The sequence below is a fragment of the Nymphalis io genome, chromosome 23, assembly GCF_905147045.1.
Source record: "Nymphalis io chromosome 23, ilAglIoxx1.1, whole genome shotgun sequence".
NCBI classification, from domain to species: domain Eukaryota; kingdom Metazoa; phylum Arthropoda; class Insecta; order Lepidoptera; family Nymphalidae; genus Nymphalis; species Nymphalis io.
The window spans coordinates 1809379-1829207 of NC_065910.1; the positions used below are offsets into that span (position 1 = coordinate 1809379).

At 34.3% G+C, this 19829-nt stretch overlaps 1 protein-coding gene across 1 annotated transcript in view; it reads left to right on the forward strand.

Moving 5' to 3' along the window:
• Positions 1-3298: 3298 nt before the first annotated feature.
• The window catches only part of LOC126777719 (uncharacterized), a 198032-nt gene continuing 181501 nt past the window's right edge, over positions 3299-19829 (forward strand). Inside the window, exon 1 of the mRNA XM_050500872.1 lies at positions 3299-3472. The gene's annotated coding sequence lies outside the window, so the exon portion shown is untranslated. The remainder of the gene's footprint in view (positions 3473-19829) is intronic.

Sequence of the window (19829 nt, forward strand, 5' to 3'; positions counted from 1 at the left end):
AAATAAATGATGATTTAATTTTTCGTGTCTTTTATTTTACCTACATTTTAATACCGATAAAATTAATCTTTTGTAAATGTTATCTAAAGAAATGCTTGCTATATTGATTGAACTTTTAAGATCGTATTTGAGATCACGTGGAATAAATATGTTTAGTACTCGCTTTCGAAACTAGATATCAATTTTTAATTTTATATTTCGTACCGATTCTTATTTCAAATAATACGATAACAAATGAATTTACTCTTTCCGAGATGAACTTAAAAATACTGGATCCATGTGAAATGTTACGAAAATCTCTAAAGCAAATCGAAAACGTCTACAATAATAAATCGACATTCAAAATACATTACAATCAGCTCATTTTATTTGTCAATCAAAAATTTATCTATTGTTCCTAGATTGTGATTTTGAATGATTTAAAAATAAAAAAAAATTTGGAACAGTATAACCAATGTGACGATTTGATCTTATGGAATAATTTAATTATATGTTTATATACGATTACATGGACGATTAGCATTCCAACGGTCTTCGACAAAGAATATTTTGTGTTTGTTGGGTTTCCATGACCCTACCAGTAAGTGAAATTCCGTAACAGCCTGTGAATGTCCCACTGCTGGGCTGAAGGTCTCCTCTCCCTTTTTGAGGAGAAGGTTTGGAGCTTATTCCACCAAGCTGCTCCAGTGCGGGTTGGTGGAATACACATATGGCAGAATTTAAGTGAAATTAGACACAGTAGGTTTCCTCACGATGTTTTCCTTCACCGTAAAGCATGAGATGAATAATAATCACAAATTAAGCACATGAAAATTCAGTGGTGCTTGCCCGGGCTTGAACCCACGTCCATCGGTTAAGATTAACGCGTTCTTACCACTGGGCCATCTCGGCCCAGGAATATAATATATGTATATAGAAATTCATTAAAAAAAAGTGAGCAGTATGAATATAATTTTAACATTAAATCGGCGATAATAAATCGAGAATCTAAATAAAAATCGAAATATACTGTAATAGGTACATATTGATTGATTTATTTATAACAACAAAATATTAATATTTTTATTCTTGACGCCCATAAGCCTTGTAAGCTCGGGTGTTGCTCAAACATAGACAAACTAACATATAAGAGGGGTGATCCAAAAGTAATGATAATTAATATAAATCTCATGATTGATGCTTAAAAAATATTTTTCTCATAGTTTCTAAACAAGTCAATACATTTAGTTCATCTCTTTTCTAACGTAAAATACACTTAGAAAAAAAAACTTTCTCTTGATCCTCCCAAAACGCCTCAACATCGGTCATCACTTCGGCATTGTCTTCAAATTTCTTGCCTCGGAGGTTTTCCTTGAGCTGAGGAAAGAGGTAGAAGTAGCTGGGAGCCAGATCTGGCGAATAGAGAGGGTGTTCAAGCAGTTCAAATCCTGATTCTTGAAAGGTAGCCATCGTAACTGTAGCTTTGTGTGAGGGTCCGTTATCTTGGTGAAATAGCACTCCAGCTCGCAGTTTGCCGCGTCATTTTTCCTTAATCGCCTCCCAGAATCTCATCCGGAAACTCCTCGATATGCGTAGTAAGTCTAACTCATAGATTGTTGTTTGGTCTCGGGATCAAAATGGTGGATCCAGGTCTCATCTATGGTCACAAAACGTGACAAGAAGTTTTCCCAATCGGCGAAAACTTTTTGCGATTCAGCCTTGAAATGTCGACTGGTTTTGCTCGTCGGTTAACATTCTCGGTACGCAACGCGCAGTTTTCTCTTCGACAGTTCGTATTCAAATATGATTTTTTTATGGTGAAGTAGTAGGTATATAAGCGGAAAAAAGTATTTTTTGGATGCTTACGAGGATTTTAGAAAACCAATTATCATAACTTTTGGATCACCCCTCGTATAATAAAAACACACATCAAACAATAAAAAAAAGTAAAACAAAATAATACACGGGTGGGCTCTCAATAAACAAAACAAAGCTTATTTAATATTGTAAGTATGTCTGTATGAGGGTACAATAATGTTCTCCAGACCGATTTTGGCCACGGCGGCCAATCTCAAGAGAGATTAACCAACTATTTTATTACAAAGATATAATAGTGCACAAGTGTGTGCGCAAACACAGGTGCACTCTCTATTCCCTAACTCTCATAATCCGATGGGACGGCAATCCGACATGTCCGGAAAGAGTTCAGGTGCAGGACCAACGGCTTTACGTGCTTTTCGAGGCACAGGAGTGTACAAACTTCCAACTTCCAGACTCCGGGTTGCTACTGCGGCCTTACATCAAGCCACTAGACCAACGAGGCGTACTATTAAATAATGTCACAAAAATATTAGGTGATAATGATGATGATTCCAATTACGGTTAAAGTACATTTTATATGTAGCTTGTATGGATGTATGCATTAGAGCTTAGTCCTGATGAAGTCATTTGAAAAATAAAAATAAAGGACACGGCACGGAAAAACGTGACGTTGCCTCATTTTTATTTTAATAAAAATATATGTAATGTAATCATCGGAAAAGATGTATCTAACTACTAAGTTTTTACTAAAGATCAACCAAAGAGTTACTTAAAATTAAATTAAATTAAACCTTCTCCTCAAAAAGGGAGAGGAGGCCTTAGCCCAGCAGTGGGACATTAACAGGTTGTTACTGTAAATTAAATTATATAAAATAATTCTAAAGTGCCTATAAAGTATATTTTGATTATATTAATATTTAATTATGATTTAAAAACTCATAGCAAATAGATCAACATCTTGTTGAATGTTCAATTAAAATAATGTCCTGATTTTGATGGAACTAATATCACAAATCACGATGTATAAAGAAACAAGAAAAAACCAGAAAGAAAAAAATAAAATAAAATTGATACTAAGAACCCATTTTCTTGTTTTAATGAAAATATGATAGATATTATGGGCAATTTTATGCGTTTATTGAACGATTTAAGAATAATAAATTAAAACTTATTCATGTTAATATTTCTTACATGTTATTTAGTTTGTGTTCCCTTCATTTCACATGACGAAGTTTATCGACTATTACGAACATTGTCTAGAATGATTGCCATGAAATAACAAATCCAGTAAACTTCGCCCGTTAACCTTGATTTCGAGATAAATCAGCCATGAAACTTATAAAAATCCGCTGACCGAGCACTATTTCGAAAACGCCGCGTTTTCACTGGCCATTTTCTCATCGATTTCCTAAAGCGCATGTCACATTTCCCGCCATTTCAGTACCGCGCGGCCATTGTTACGATACGCACGTAGTACTCGCGTATTCTGCGAAAATATATTGAATAATATTAAATTGTGAATTACGTTATCATAAATAAAATTAAAAACGTATTAGAAATTATAAAATATATGTGTAAATAGATTATTTCATAAAAATAAAGCGGTAAGTGTTTTCGGTATCCCGAATTTCGTCTCCGCTTTTTGGCGATAGATCGATAACTGTAAATATATGTAAGTATATTAAAATTATTAATTTTAATTAATAAATTTTTAAATAATATAATTAGATTCAGTGTATTAATCTGTGATATGACGAATTAAAATTTTTTTTGTTCATACTTTTAATTAAAATTTGAATAAAGAACAGTCACTGACAATAAAACCTCTATCTTTTTTTATTTGTCACTAACTTTGTCTTGCTACATAATTTCTCAGCTTTGTTTCAAACAATATACAAGAGCTGGTTAGGAGATTTATCACAGAAATCGTGTACATATTAGTTTGCGTCATTCCTTAAGAAATTGAATTTCGTTTTTATTAACCTTTATATTTTTATCTATATATTTTCAAATAATTATTGTGTTAGTTAATAAGTAAAGTTTTGAGAAAGCACGATTTGATCCATCATACTATTTTGTCGATTGTTAGCTTAAATAAATTAAAAATAAAAACTTGAAATTCGAATAAATAATTATAATATAACTGTAATAACGATGTTGTATGAAATAAATACGTGCTAAATATATGAATCGTTGGAAATTTTACTATATAATATATAATGTTTTTGATTTAATATTAACTAACTACACAAAAAAAGTTTTAAAAATATCTGAACGGCACACAGGGTCGAGTCCGTTCGGAAATATGAAATTGATAATTTTTTCTTTTTTCCACTTCATGGATTTTATCGGATCTTATAAGCTTATGCCTTAGGTCAACAAATTGGATACCTTTTTTTTCTGGAGAAATAAAAGAATTGTCTTTTTCCTTTCTGGTGTAACATAATTATTTCATTAAAAATCTATTCTTAATGTATGATTTAATATTTAATAAGAAAGGATTCCGACGAGCGTACTTATTAGGGGATAGTACGAGATAAATTTCTATCAATCTCTACATTGTCCGAAAAACGCGCAAATACTAATGTTTTCAAATTTCTAAATATCTAGAAAAACTTGAAGACCTAAATATACATCGTCGGAATAATTTTTTCTAATCAAACTTCTTAATTCAAGCCTAGCTATATAGTCAGAGTCCTGATGCTTTGCAGTAATACATTTTAAATATAAAGTTTAAAACTTTATATACAGACCGATTTAATTACTTTCTTAAATAATAATAAAATCTTTAATTTGTTTTTTTAATTTAACTAAATTATATTTTAGTATTAGGTCCTTACATAAGAAATTGGCGTTTTGTACGGGAGGAATTATAAAGTCAATTTTTTTTTTGTAAAATATTTTTAATTAATCAAAGTATGCACCGTTGTTATCTATGCACTTTTGCCATCTCATAGGTAGTTCATTGATCCCTTTACTAAAAAAAACATGGGGGCGAGAATCAATAAACTCTTTGAGGCGGTTTGGACTGTCGCATCGGAGTTGAATTTTTTTCCTTGTAAGAAGTTGTCCAAATTCCGGAAAAAATGGTATTCTGGAGCAAGGTCCGGGGAATACGGTAGATGTCGCAGACATTCCAATTGTAGCTCATCTAACTAAGTGGTTGCTTGTTGTACAGTGTGTGGTCTTGCGTTGTCGTGAAGCAGCAGTGGCCTAGAGCGATTGACCAATCTCGGTTGTTCAGCAGCTAGTTCTTCCTTCATGGTTTGCAGTTGCTGACAATAGATATCTGCCGTAATCGTTTGGCCAGATTCCAGCAAACACTCACAAGTAACATTTTCTGAGTCAATTTTCGTTTAGGGCAGGATTTGGCGGAGTCTCCAGGGTTGAGCCTTTGCGACGAGTGCTTCCGATTATCGTACAGTATCCACTTTTTATCACAAGTAATGATTTGATTTAAAATCCCTTCATTATTGTGTTGCTTGAGCAAAGTACACAGCAGTCGACGCGTGTTTTCAAGTTCGATTCACTTAATTCATGAGGTACCCATCGTTCAAGTTTTTTTACTTTCCCGATTGGCTTCAAGTGGATTAATATAGTTTTATCACTTACCCCGAAGCCTGCAGCTATCTCTGAAGTGTTTTGTGATGAATCCGCTTCCACAATTGTCTTTAATTCTTTATTTTCCACTTTAGTCTCCGGCCGTCCACGGGGTTGGTTCTGAAGGTCGAAATTTCCAAAACGAAAACGTTGAAACCAAAAACGTACGTACATGTTTTCCATTGTGCGGTAATAAGCGACGCCAAAGATAATGAGGAAAAAACAAATGAATGACTGTTTTCAAAACTTAAATGTAACAGCTAAATGAATTTATAAATTTGTAAATTTATAAAATTTATAAATTATTTTTGTATAAAATCATGCGTCTCGCGCTTGTACACTGATGGTATTATACCAGACCTTTACACAAATTCTAAAAATAACTATACAAAATTTCAATAGTGTCGGATAAGCGAGGCTTGAACGCTTGAAATAAGATAAAAATAAGCATGTTATAGTAAGCAACATATTTTTATACTTAAATAAAAATTACCACCGTTTCAAAAAAAACAATCGACTTAAGACGTACCGACCAATAATCTTCGTGGGTTTCTTGTCATACGTATCGAGTAAAGTCTTCCCGGTTGTGGGACATTTAGTGGCTTTAATTAGTAAATATATCATTCAGACCGATTTTGGCCACGGCGGCCATTCGCAAGGGACATTAACCATTTGCGCAGGAGATATTATAGTGCACAAGTATGTGCGCAAACGGTGTGTCTATTCCCTAGCTCTCATAATCTGATGGGACGGCAATCCAAAACGACCGGAAAAAGTTCAGGCGCAGGACCAACGGCTTTAGAATTTTCGACAGAAAAACTCTTGATTTGCCCGACCTGGGATTAGAACCCAGGATCTCCGGGCTTGCAGCCTTACATGTGGTTACTAGACTAACGAGGCAGTCAATTAAATAAATTGTGCATAAGTAAATACTTTACTTATACCACCATACAAAGCATACACATCAATTGATTGATAAAATATGTCATCTCAAAAATCCCACTTACTCATATCATATATTTTTAATTATTTGTAATAATATTAATATTTTATTATGCGTCATTGTTAGTAAGGAAAAAATGTTTATTTATTATATTTGTCGATACTAAAAACGATGTTTAATTATAACTAATTAATTTTCGATGAAATAAACGTACAATCTTGACATAGATAATATATTTAAAAAAAGACATACACTTATATTATATAGGGATAAAATTTGTTTATCTGTTTTTTTTACCGTATGATGTGTGATCACTTGAATCATATATTAAGATTGTGAGTACTGTGTGAGTGAGAGTGTGTAACTGAATTTTCATGTACATTGTATGTGACTTCATCCTCATGTATTTTTAAATAATTTTTGGAGATTGGAAAGTGTTCGAATTTGAAATACTATGAAGTTACACATTTTTTACATTCCTTATATCCTTATAAATAGAAGTACATTCCTTTCCTAAACTTTCCGATCACGTCAGTTTACCGCCTCATCGGTCTATGTGATTGCGAGGATAGAGAAAGCATTGCACACACGCCTGCACTATAATATTACTAGTTGGCTGGTCTTTGAGAAACGCTACCTTTGCCGATGTCATGCACCAACTATACTGTTAATATATAGCATATAGTTCTGCTGTTTGCCAGTACGGTTAGTACATCATGTACTAACCGTACTGGCAAACAGTTAAGCGTAGAGCTTTTTTTAGAGCAGTTTTTCACTCAATGAGCTTCCTTCAAGCCTAGGATATAAAAGCACTCACGCCCATTTTTCCAAAAAAACAAAATCGAACACCAAAATTTTCGTTTTGATTGTAGTTTGTCTAGTGGCCAGCCTATAATGCCGCAGATCGCGGTTTAAGCTCCAAGTCTGGTTAAAATATATTTGGGTTTTCTGGAAGTTAGCAGTGTCTGCGCTTTCGTGCATAAGACCGTTCCTGCGCCTGAACTCTTTCAAGTCATGTCGAATTTGACATTTCATACTATGATTATAAGAGTAAAGACGTAGAGAGCACACTTTTAATTGCACAAACACTAGTCCCTCGGAATTGGCTGACATGGACAACTCAATCATTAAGACACCATAATCATTATAATCATAAAATTGACTCATTATATTAGAAAGAAAAGGGAAAGTCTATTTAAAATGGGAAAGGAACCCATTTGGGTACCTTTAAAAATACAACGTTGCGGACCTTGTAATGTAAACGCCGACAACACAAATGGCGTCCAATAGAGTTTAGGTGATTGGTAATTGACGCAAGAAAGTCAGTCGTTAGACTCTAATTAGAATTGAAATGTCGTTGGTCGGAAATCAGCATGTGGCTAATTGATTGTGATTCAGTTCACAAGATCTAGAAACATGTTCTAAAATAATGAGTTTTCCAATTTATTTAATTGATATTTGAATAGTTGTTGTTTTATTTCCCATATACTTTCATACACCCAAAGACAAGAACACGGTTTCCTTATTATTATGTTCCTAATTTGAAATATCAAATTATAAGTAAAATATTTCCCAAGTCTAAAGATTTAAGTATTGTTGTGTCATATTGTATATTGCCGTTATACTTGTTAGTCATTTTGCTTTAGAGTTAAGTTTCGTTTTCATAAGCATGTATTTTAATAATAAAAGGAACAAATTGTAAATATCCCATTGGCGTAGGCGTGCTTCCCTTTGGAGGAGAAGGCTTGGAGCTTTTTCCAGCAAGTTGCTCTAATGCGAGTTTTGTGTGGCAGATTGTTCATCTGATATATAAGTTTCTTTACCGCCGAGCATATGCACAAATTAAGTACCTACAAATTTAGTGGTCTTGGGTTTGAGTCGGTGTAGAGTCATGTGTTCTAACCACTGGGCTATTTCAGCTCCAATATATCATTCTAAAGAAATGAAAAATTACTAGTCGATAAAGTACAACCTGGAAATATTCCACTCCTAGATATCACAATGTTATAACAAATTTACTAGAAGAAAAACAATTTCCAGTGTTACATACTATTTACCAAACGCCCCCTAAGTAAATACATAGCTTTCAACTTGTTACATAAAAATATCAAGCCGTCAATCTTATAGCGTAGCGGTTTTGTAGGTGTTTACAAAGACCCGATGCAAATTAATCAGCTTTGAAAGTTATTGCTTTGCTTCGAAGCTATTAAGATGGGCTGATGTCATTCGTGCTTGTCAAATCAAGCTATTATTATGAGAGTATTTTCATATTTTCTCTCTCCTTCCTTCGAGCTATGAAATTTAATTGACCTGTCGAGGAAGATTTTTATTTTAATTAAAATTCTACGTTTTTATGGTATTCTCTGACGTTATCTTTTTATAACTGACCAGTGATTATTGGAAGGTTTAATGAGTCCTATTTCTTATCCTATGAATTCTATTCTTTATCCTAAAACCGACGTTACGATGTCGTGTTACCATTAATTATTATTATTTACGATTAATTGACGGTACTTTTACATTTCTTGATTAATTTTATGAAAACGTTAAAGTATTATGTAGTGCTTATAGCCTTATACTTCAAGCATTGTTTATTGTTTCTTTCGATGTTGGTCGCTTAGATCTTAACCAAGAAATTGCGTTTCTCATAGATTTGAAGTATGAAAATATGTCAAAACTTTCATGTTTTGTAAGAAACTCTGAAATTCCACTGACATGATAAAAGATATGAATAAGTCTTCTTAATAAGAGGGGAGGATTCTGTTTAGCAATGATACATTGATCGGAACGTATTCGCGATATTAACTTACTAATATCGTTTTGAATCCAAATGAATCTTTTGTCAACGCTTTTGAGTAGATAGATAAACATGAAATGATATTACATTCGAAATATTAATGATTCAAAACATTGCTTATCAAACATATAGATAAATTTGACTATCGTCATAGCGGTAGCAAATTAGTAGCATGCTTTTAAACAAAATAAACAAAAAAATAGTTGATGTAGGTTTTCATTATTTCTTCAATCTTTTTCATGTATAGACGATGAAGTTACTCGAGGCAGTTTTATAACAAATAATTAATCACATTGGAAACTTGACAGGATTCTCTCGGAAAAGTCTTACAGCTGCCGCTATTTTTTAAAAGAAAGTTATCGATAAATTATGTAGTAATTTGATTTTCTATGAAAAATGAGTAGAAGCTGTTGGCATGCGAGAAATTTTCACTGATTTAGTAAGATTATCGCTGGATACACCGCCAGTTCAACATAATCGGCCAACTTCCGAACGAATTGGCAAACCAACGGTGTGAAGATTTGCATAGAGTCGATTTGGACATGTTGGGCTAATATCGCTAACTGCGGTAAGCCTCAAAGAAGTTTGAACAGATTGGTAAACTCGCATGAACTGGCTCCACACATCAGAGCGCATCGTTATCAAACTATGTCCGTCATTATTATGAGTTTCTGGTTCAATCTTGGTGTGTGCGGAAGTGATTTGATGATTGATCGGTGTACGCTCGTGTTTGGAATTTGAGATAGGTCGGTGAGTTCAAATATTGGATGACGGTGTGTGGTCGGCAAATTACTTTTGCAAAATATAAAAACAAAAGCTTTCGACAATTTGTTATTAGTACATTTCATTTTATTCTTAGCGATATACAGTAAATGTATCAACTGATTTCTATAAAAGATTCAGTCCCTACGACTTAATTTTTTGTCTAAGAGTTGGTCTGCATTCCTCTTATAAAGCGCTAAAGTTTATATATTTTTAATATTAAAATACATTGCGTAATATGGTACACTATTTTTTACAACCAGTAAATGATTGATGTATTGGATGTTGTATAATTTGAATTGAGCTTACAAATAATGTGACTAACCAAAAAATGTATGTACATTTTTCTTAAGTACCATTATATATACATAATTCTTCTGAATTCCTCCTAAGCAACTGGTCCGCTTTTGATGCAATTTATTGTGTTTAGCATTTTTTTTTACGAAAATAAAAAAAAACTTGTTTCACCTGGACGAAGTCGTAGCGGGTAGCTGGTAAAAATATAAGATAAACCTTTAGCGACGCGTCGTGGCAGTGTGATAATTCTTGTGAAAATACGTACGTCGTTTCAACTCGAATGCGTGGTCTGAATCAAAAGTATGGTATTAAATTTTGATCAAGCGTGCTTAGAATATTTTTACATACTGGTCTTGAAAAGTCCTATTATTTTTTATATCTGTTTCCGAGTTCTATAACAGAATATAAAGTCTAATAATAACTTGTAATCACGGCATAAGTGAGCGAGGGTCTTACGATTAGTGTCTTGTGAACGTGAAGCTTTCTGTAGTTATTTAAAGTATTTTCCACAATGTGCTTTCATTTATTTTCCATTTAAATACAAATTATTGTTTAATAATACACATTTGTAATGAAAGAAAGACCACTATATATATGTTTCGCTCGACTAAATATATTATATATTAAATATATATAAAATAAAGCCGATGTCTATGTTCAAGCAGCACCCGAGCTTACAAGGCTTATGGGTCAAGAATAAAAATATTAATATTTTGTTGTTATAAATAAATCAATCAATATGTACCTAAAAAGCCGAGATGGCCTAGTGGTTAGAACGCGTGAATCTTAACCGATGATCGTGGGTTCAAACCCAGGCAAGCACCACTGAATTTTCATGTGCTTAATTTGTGTTTATAATTCATCTCGTGCTTGACGGTGAAGGAAAACATCGTGAGGAAACCTGCATGTGTCTGATTTCATTGAAATTCTGCCACATGTGTATTCTACCAACCCGCATTGGAGCAGCGTGGTGGAATAAGCTCCAAACCTTCTCCTCAAAAAAAAAAAAAAGGGAGAGGAGGCCTTAGCCCAGCAGTGGGACATTAACAGGCTGTTACTGTACCTATTACAGTATATTTCGATTTTTATTTAGATTCTCGATTTATTATCGCCGATTTAATGTTAAAATTATATTCATACTTCTCACTTTTTTTTAATGAATTTCTAGTGGTTAGAACGCGTGAATCTTAACCGATGATCGTGGGTTCAAACCCGCGCAAGCACCACTGAATTTTCATGTGCTTAATTTGTGTTTATAATTTATATCATACGTTCATATTCATACGTGCTTGACGGTGAAGGAAAACATCGTGAGGAAATCTGCATATGTCTAATTTAGTTGAAGTTCTGCCACATGTGTATTCTACCAAGCCGCAATGGAGCAGCGTGGTTGAATAAACTCCAAACCTTCTCTTCAAAACGGGAGAGGAGGCCTTAGCCCAGCAGTGGGACATTAACAGGCTGTTACTGTACTGTGTATAATAAATATACATATCTTGATTTAATCGAGCGAAATATAATACAGAAATAAATTAATATTAAGATTTTTTTTTTATATTTTACCAGCTTGTTTAAAAATACAATATTTTGCATCTATGCTGTTGACAGTTGCGGAGTTCCTACTTCTAGAGCCAATCTGCGTATAAAATCAGGATGAACTCACATGCAAATCCTCTTGCAAGATATAAAAAAATAACAAACAAACGTTGCAAGTTAAATAAAATCTTGTAGTAAAAAAATGTTATTCCTGACCTAATTTCGATCACAGCAATCTCGAGGACTCGGCAAACTGTGCCCGTGATATAATATTGTGTATTTTACTCCATGTACATTCTGTACTACATACACATAATGTCATGTGACGTCATTCCGTCACGACCGGAGTCTAGTCACACAACTCACATGACCAGCATGCTTTCCAAGTATGGGAGAGTTGCCAACTTCCTAACTCCAGATTGACTGAAAAACTTAATGCTCATACATCAACTTATACTCGACTTCAACTTCGCAACACAAAACGCCTCCTTTACAGATCTTTTTTTTATTCAATAAACCCATTTTGTAGGAGATTATATTTTTCTTATGTTATCGTAACGACCAACTAGTCGATATCAGAAATAAATAAAACTGACTTTCATCTTACAGAATTATGTTTGTGGTAGATCATTTAAAAGCATGTCTGGATTAGTACTATCCACTTATAATCTGTATAAGACAGTACGTCAACATTTTCCCCTCTTCCCTCCCTCTGTGGTACTCCGCTGGTGATGCAAAGCAAAATCGCCATGCTGGGGATTGACGTTCGCTGCGACCTTAGTCCAAGGGATTACATCGAGGCTGTTATAAAAACAGCTTCACGGAAACTCGGAGTTCTGAACAAGGTGCGGCGCTTTTTCACGCCACAACAACTGTGCCTGCTGTACAAAACACAGGTACGGTCTTGCGTGGAATATTGCTCGCACCTTTGGGATGGCTCCGCTAAGTACCTACTTGAGGCCTTGGACCGGTTGCAGCGACGTGCCGTACGCATTATTGGCGACGTAAAGGTCACAAACACCCTTGAACCTTTACAATTGCGTCGTGAGATTGCAGCACTGAGCGCTTTCTATCGACTGTATCACGGCGAGTGCTCTGAGGAATTATTCTCTCTAATTCCTGCTTCCCCCTTCCTTCTTAAGTCCACGCGGGCTGGTTCTCGATGTCACCGCCTAACTGTGACATCAATTCCATCGCGAACAAAGAAATTTGGCAACTCCTTTCTTTGTCGCACTTCCAAAAAATGGAATTCCTTACCAGCTCACGTATTCCCCTCCTCTTACAACCCGGGTTCCTTCAAACGAGGCGTGAAGAGGCATCTTGCGGGCCGGCAAGGCGAAGGCGGCTAGTGCAGAACGTTTTTCCCGTCTGTACTGGCCGTCGTCGCTTTTGGACTCTACTACCACTTACCATCAGGTGGAGTAGAGTCATTTGCCCTCCCGGCGATATAAAAAAAAAAAAAAAAACGTAGTGGGTGGTACATAGCCAAACATCAACACTGTACTTATGATATACGATTTTAAGTGAGTGAACCAGTGTGCTTATAAGCAAAAAATAAAAATAGCATGATTAATTAAGCGTCGGTGAAGATGCATCGTTTTGTTTATATTTTTTTATATGACGTCATACCCACTTCTTACCCCTTAAATCCATGGCTTCTTCAAAGCAAAATACTTTAAATAAAGTCTGATATTGATTTGACGTTTTTCTCACCGATTGCGGCCAACTGCACAGGATATATCACAGTGTATAAGTGTGTAGTGTAATTTGCTCACTTTCATAATCCAATGGGACGGCAAATCCGACACCACCGAAAATAAATCAGGCTTTGTTTAACAAAATGTAAGTAAATAACATAATTATTCGTTTATATTAAAAAAGTAACTTGAATAATCTATGCCATATTTATAATTTTTAAATACAAAGCATTGTTACAATTACATAACAATTTCCTTTTATGCGGGCGTCTATTTATGCCCGCATTATATTTTATTGTATTTGTTTGTTCCATTTATGAACAGAGTATATTTTATAATGATTATGAACTAATTATGTAAAAGTGTGTTTATGTAAAATAATAACAAACATTTATATGCAAGTATCTCTTACAAACTTTTACGAAAAAAAGAAGTAATAAAAATATTTAAATTTCGAATGTTTAGACATTTTTAGTTGTTTGAATTTTTCCGGCTATTTATTCTCTTTATGAGAATGATTATCTCCGGGTTCAGAAAAAGATATCAATGTTTTCAAAATATAGATTTTATACGATACAAGCTTCTGCCCGTGGCTTCTTCCATGTTTGGGGGTAGATAGGAGTTAGTTTTACCTTTTTTTATAAAATAGATAGGCGGGCGGGCAAATGTGCTACTTGTTGGTATGTGGTTATCCCCGCCCATAGACTTTGACCTTTTAAGAAAATTTAAACGTTTTTTACATCGCTAATACCCCACCAACCTTGGGATAAGACTAGACTTGGGATAAGGGACTAAGATATTTTGTCCCTTGCGCCTGTAGTTACACTGGCTCAATAACCGTCATTACACTGGCTTATTCCGTCAAATCGGAACACAACAATTCTTACTATTGCTATTTATCTGTTGAATGGGTGGTACCTATTCAGGAGGGTTTACATAAAGCCCTACCACCAAGTGTAACCTAACACTTATCTCCCCTTTCTATGAGTACCCCTGACAACGTTTAGGGATAATTTCATGATGATAAGTTGCAATAATTTTCCTGTCTGTAGGTATTATAATTAAAAACTTAAAAACGTCCCATACCAATGAAATTGAGAAAAATTATCACAATCCGTTAATTAATAAAAATGTTATACGTGAACATATATTATCATAAAAATATAAGCGATTTCAAGAAAGGAAGAGGTTCTGCTTTATTAAGTTGGCTTAAAATAGATTAAGAGTTTAAAAAAAATCATTAACATAAAGGAAAACGGAACATTTTATTGTCAATTACTTTTAAAGGGGATAATATTTGATAAATTTCATCGTACTGACGCTGGTTTCAGAGAATTCCCAAAGGGAGAACGGAAACGAGTCTAATTACGATTTAACCTATTTCTGTATTTCAATCTGAATATATTTGATATCCCGAAAATATAATAAGAATTTTAGATGCGATACATATATTAATTATTTAACATACACATTTAGGGCCAATGGTTCAGTTGAAAGAACAGATGTGTTGTAATAGGATCATCATCGTTATATTTACACGATCCCGCAGCCTCCCCGATCCGTGCCGAGGACGGCCATCGCAGTGGTTTTAGTGGGTAAGAATCCCACATAATCCAGTTCCCCATGGGAGCTGGGTACCTTTCTGAAGGTTTCCACTGCCTGAAAAAAAAGGATCATCAGAACAGATACCATAAGGTCACGGTACAAGTACAAATGGGCTTTCTTTTCCATCAACCATATATCAACTAATATTATAAATGCTAAAGTAACTGTTTGTATGTAACGCTTTCAGGACTAAGCCACTGAATCGATTTTGATGAAATTTCTTATAGAGCAAGCTTGAACCATAAGTAAGGCCATAAACCTTTTTATATCAAGCACCTGCTCTTACCCTAACGCTGATGAAGTGAGCTAGTGTAATTACAGGCTAAAGGGACATAACATTTTAGTTCCCAAGGTTGGTGGCGCATTGGTGATGTAAGCGATGATTAACTATTCTTACAATGCCAATGTCTATGGGCGTTGGTGACCACTTACCATCAGATGGCCCATATGCTCGTCCGCCTTCCTATTCTATGAAAAAAAAGCCGCGCGAAAACTAGTAATAAATAAAAAAAGGAAACAACTTAACGGGTCCGACCTGAAACCAAACCCAGGACCTTAGGATGTAAGCCCTTTAAATTACACCAACGGGGATGTTTTGCATGAACACTAAATTAAACGAAGTTATCTACACAAGTTCTTTGGAACTTGTTTACGTGAACTTTGCTTGAAGAGATAAATTTAAATTGACGTACGATATTACTCATTATGTCGGGATTCATTACAATCTATTCAGATTTTTTTTATGTAAAGCGTATCACAGATAGAAAATATATATTAAAAATATTTTTCTATTTATATCAAAAATATATAGTTATAGGCTGCCCATCTGGGTAAGTACCCACTCACCACATATTCTAACACCAGCAGCAGTACCTGGCATTGTCGTGTTTTGGTATGAACGGTATGTTTGCCAGTATAACACGCACAAGAGACTATGTATTGACGATGTAAGGGGTGGTTAATATTTTTATAGTGCCAAAGGTTAATAGGCGGTTGTAAACATTTACCTTCAAGTGGCCCATATGCTAGTTCGCTTACCTATTAGTAATAAAAAAATAACAACAAAAATCTATTGTTTACCAATATCATTTTTGTGATAAGTTAAGGATGTTAATAAAGCTTTATATTTATATACAAGAATATATATTCTTGTATATAAATTTAAACTTGTGACGTCAATAGTCTAAAAGTAAAGTGGGTGAAATTGTGAAGTGCATCCATTTATATAATAATATTATGTACTAAAACCTCTTCTAAAATGCGTTGCATATAGTGGTATAAGTTGTTTGTACATAAATTGGTTTATTAATTTTTACAGTTGGGCACAAAAAAATATCTTCTTGTATATTAGTAGAGATTACCACAAAATGTTCGTAGTATATTTTTAAAACTAAATATGTAGACGAAATATTGTAGCCATTATTGTCTTTAATTAAATTATATTCTAGTTTTGATTGCTTGCAAAAAACATTGTTAACAGAAGCATGACTACCTAGTCAACCTACTACACTATACTACGAGTATATAGAGAGTTATTTTGCATAATATAATCCTTGATCCAGTTATCAAGTCGCTCAAATGTTTTATATCGTCCTGTTTGTTAACTCATCTATGTCAGAGCGAATTGGTTTGTTTTCTTACGAACCCTCCTTAGATTTAGGGCAAGTCATGACGTTTGCAAATAAATCTTTGTTAAGATCTATTTTTAACTCAGGTTAAGAAGGCAGCCGTAAGAAGGGAGGTAAGCCGTAACGTTCCTTAGTCATGCAGTCCAGGTCAATCTTAGCTATCCATAATGATTAAGCGATTACTTCTTTATTGCATATATATAAAAATGAAGACATAGTTAGCCTGGTGGATATGTTGCTGTTTCAAATGCCGAAAATACCAACTAGTGAATTTTTACGGGCTTTATTTTCGTTTATAATTTATAAATATTTCTTAACGAAACTATGTATATATTATCTTACACTATATTTACTCATAATCCTTGACTGCCTCGTTGGTTTAGTGGCTTGATATAATAATGTAATAATAAAAAGTTATTGGGTTTTTCTGTCAAAAAATTCTCAGTAGCAGCCCGGAGTCTGGAAGTTGGAAGTGTGTACACTCCCGTGCCTGGGAAAGCAGGTAAAGCCGTTGGTCCTGCGCCTGAAATCTTTCCAGTCATGTTGGATTGCCGACCCATCGGATTATGAGAGTTAAGGCATAGAGAGTGCACCTGTGTTTGCGCACACACTTGAGCACTATAATATCTCCTGCGTAGTTAGCTAATCTCTTGAGATTGGTCGCCGTGGCCAAAATCGGTCTGGAGGACATTATTATTATTATTATATTTCTCTATTGATTTTCTTTAATAATAAATCTACTTGGTGGTAGGGTTTTGTGCAGGCCCGTCTAGGTGGGTACCACTCACTCATCAGATATTCTGCCGCTAAGCAGCAATACTTAGTATCGTTGCATTCCGGTTTGAAAAGTGTGTGAGGCGGTGTAATTACGGGCACAAGGGACATAACATCTCAGTTTCCAAGATTGGTGGCGCATTGGCGAGGTAATGAATGGTTATTATGTCTCGCCTCGCCAATGTCTATGGGTGGTGGTGACCACTTACCATCAGGGAGCTCATATGCTCATCCGCCTGCGTATAAAACAAAAAAAAATCTTTAATAACCATCAATTGCGATGTGTCACATCGACATATAACACTTTTATATTCCAAATGTACAAATACGACAAACAGAAATTTGTTTACCAACATTTAGTAATACTCCTCGAACACATTGCCTTTTCAAACATAGGCACAAAAGATCTCATTAATACTTTATTAGAACATTCTAGTCTAGTCTTTACTCAGGCAGCGCCTATTACAAGTACAAAGAAATTAATGAATGGTTTCCTTTTAGTCGAGAACAATTGAATACTCATTCATATTTGCAAAAACCGCTACGTCGTTATTTGTTAGTTTAGTAGTTAAGTTGAATAAAATTTGTTAGTTGTGTAGTTTAGTTGAATAAAATGCTTTTTTTATGTAAATGCATTTACAAAACATGGTAGAACTTGTATAACAACGTAACCGCAGTAGCAGAATTTGATTGAAATGTCAAAAAGTGATATGCAACATCGATAATCATAATAATTATGACAGTTTAATATTTGGAAGTCTCATTAAAAAAAATAACTTTCTTTCGCTAGAATTTTTAACCACTGCTTCGTTGTTCTAGAAGTTTGATATACCACAGATCCCGAAGTCCTGGGTTCAAACGATGGCAGGCCAAAAAAGTTATTGAGCTTTTTTGTCGAGCATCTCAGAAGCTGCTCGAAACTTGAAAGAATTTACATTCTCTTACCTCGAACATCACATAAAATTGGTCCTTTGTGTGAACTCTTTCTGGTCGTATCGGATTTTCCATCCTGTCGATTTTGTGAGTGAGGGAATAGTGAGTGTGATATCTTATAAAATGTCCCGCGTATTTGGCTAGTCTTTTGAAAATGGCTCCCGTGCTGGATACGCCAGTCTTATCCACGGAAAGGTCCAACTGCTAACAAACAAAGTACAATTACATTATGACGGATGCCAACCGCTACCAAGCGCTGATACCAAGCTACGATAAGAGAGCGCTCTATCGTACCGACCATGTCCTGAGGTATGCGCCGTTATCAACGGTAACATTCTCAGGACGGGTTAATACAACAGCCCGATTGAGTTAAAATTTCTAAGCTGATTCTAGGTCATCGTGGTGTGATGGTACTCACCCGGTGACGATGTAAAGATCAAAACTGACAGCAATTATGACAGAAGGTAATTTATTTTTTCAAAATGTGTCTTAAAAGAAAATCTTATTATATTATTTGTAAACATTTTCAGCTGCGCTTTCTCATTCGTGTATGTAATTTGTGATTAATTGTTTTTTACGTGGATTTATGAGGTATAACACCACAGGAACAGTAACAGTAACAGCCTGTTAATGTCCCACTGCTGGGCTAAGGCCTCCTCTCCCTTTTGAGGAGAAGTTTTGAAGCTTATTCCATTCGGTGTTATATTCTGTTAATTATTATTTTTATGTTAATAACTTTTAAGTGATTTTATTGAATTTACACAAATAGTAACATTCGGCTTAAAGACATTTATTTCTTTATAAAAAAAAAACACTCAAAACGAGAAGTTACTATTAAATACATTAATATAGTTTAAAAAGTGTATCGGATACAGTAAAATAAATAGTTAGAAACTTAAAACAGATGAAGGTAAAGTATTATAAAAAATATTATTAATTTAAAAAAGTAGCAACCTTGTGTTGTTGCATAGCGGTGAGACAACATAAACTAAAAGCTAATTTGTAAATATTTAAATTTTAAAAGCATTTCTTAAATTTAAGAAAACTTCACTTTTTACAATTACATTGGGTAATTTGCACTTGTACAAGCATTTGTACTTCTTCGAATATTATATTTATTTCCACAGTTAGTTCTAATGTTTGGTAACTCAAGTTTGTTTAGTCTTCTTGTCGAGTGTGTATGTGATTTTTTAAGAATAAGAATGCAAGTTTTAGGTGCTCAGCTTGTGTCAAATAATCGTATTTGTAAAGTGATTTTATTTTGTTTGCAGAAATTGTAGTTTTTGTAAGTTTTCCCTTGCAGCGGTTCCACAAATTTCAACCAGGTATTCCAAATGATGTTTAAAAGTATTATATTTTACAGTATGAACTTTTTTGGGAATACAGTTTGATATTCGTCGTAATGCACATATTAAGGTTGATACATTAAAGAATAAAAAGGAATAAATATTGATTTT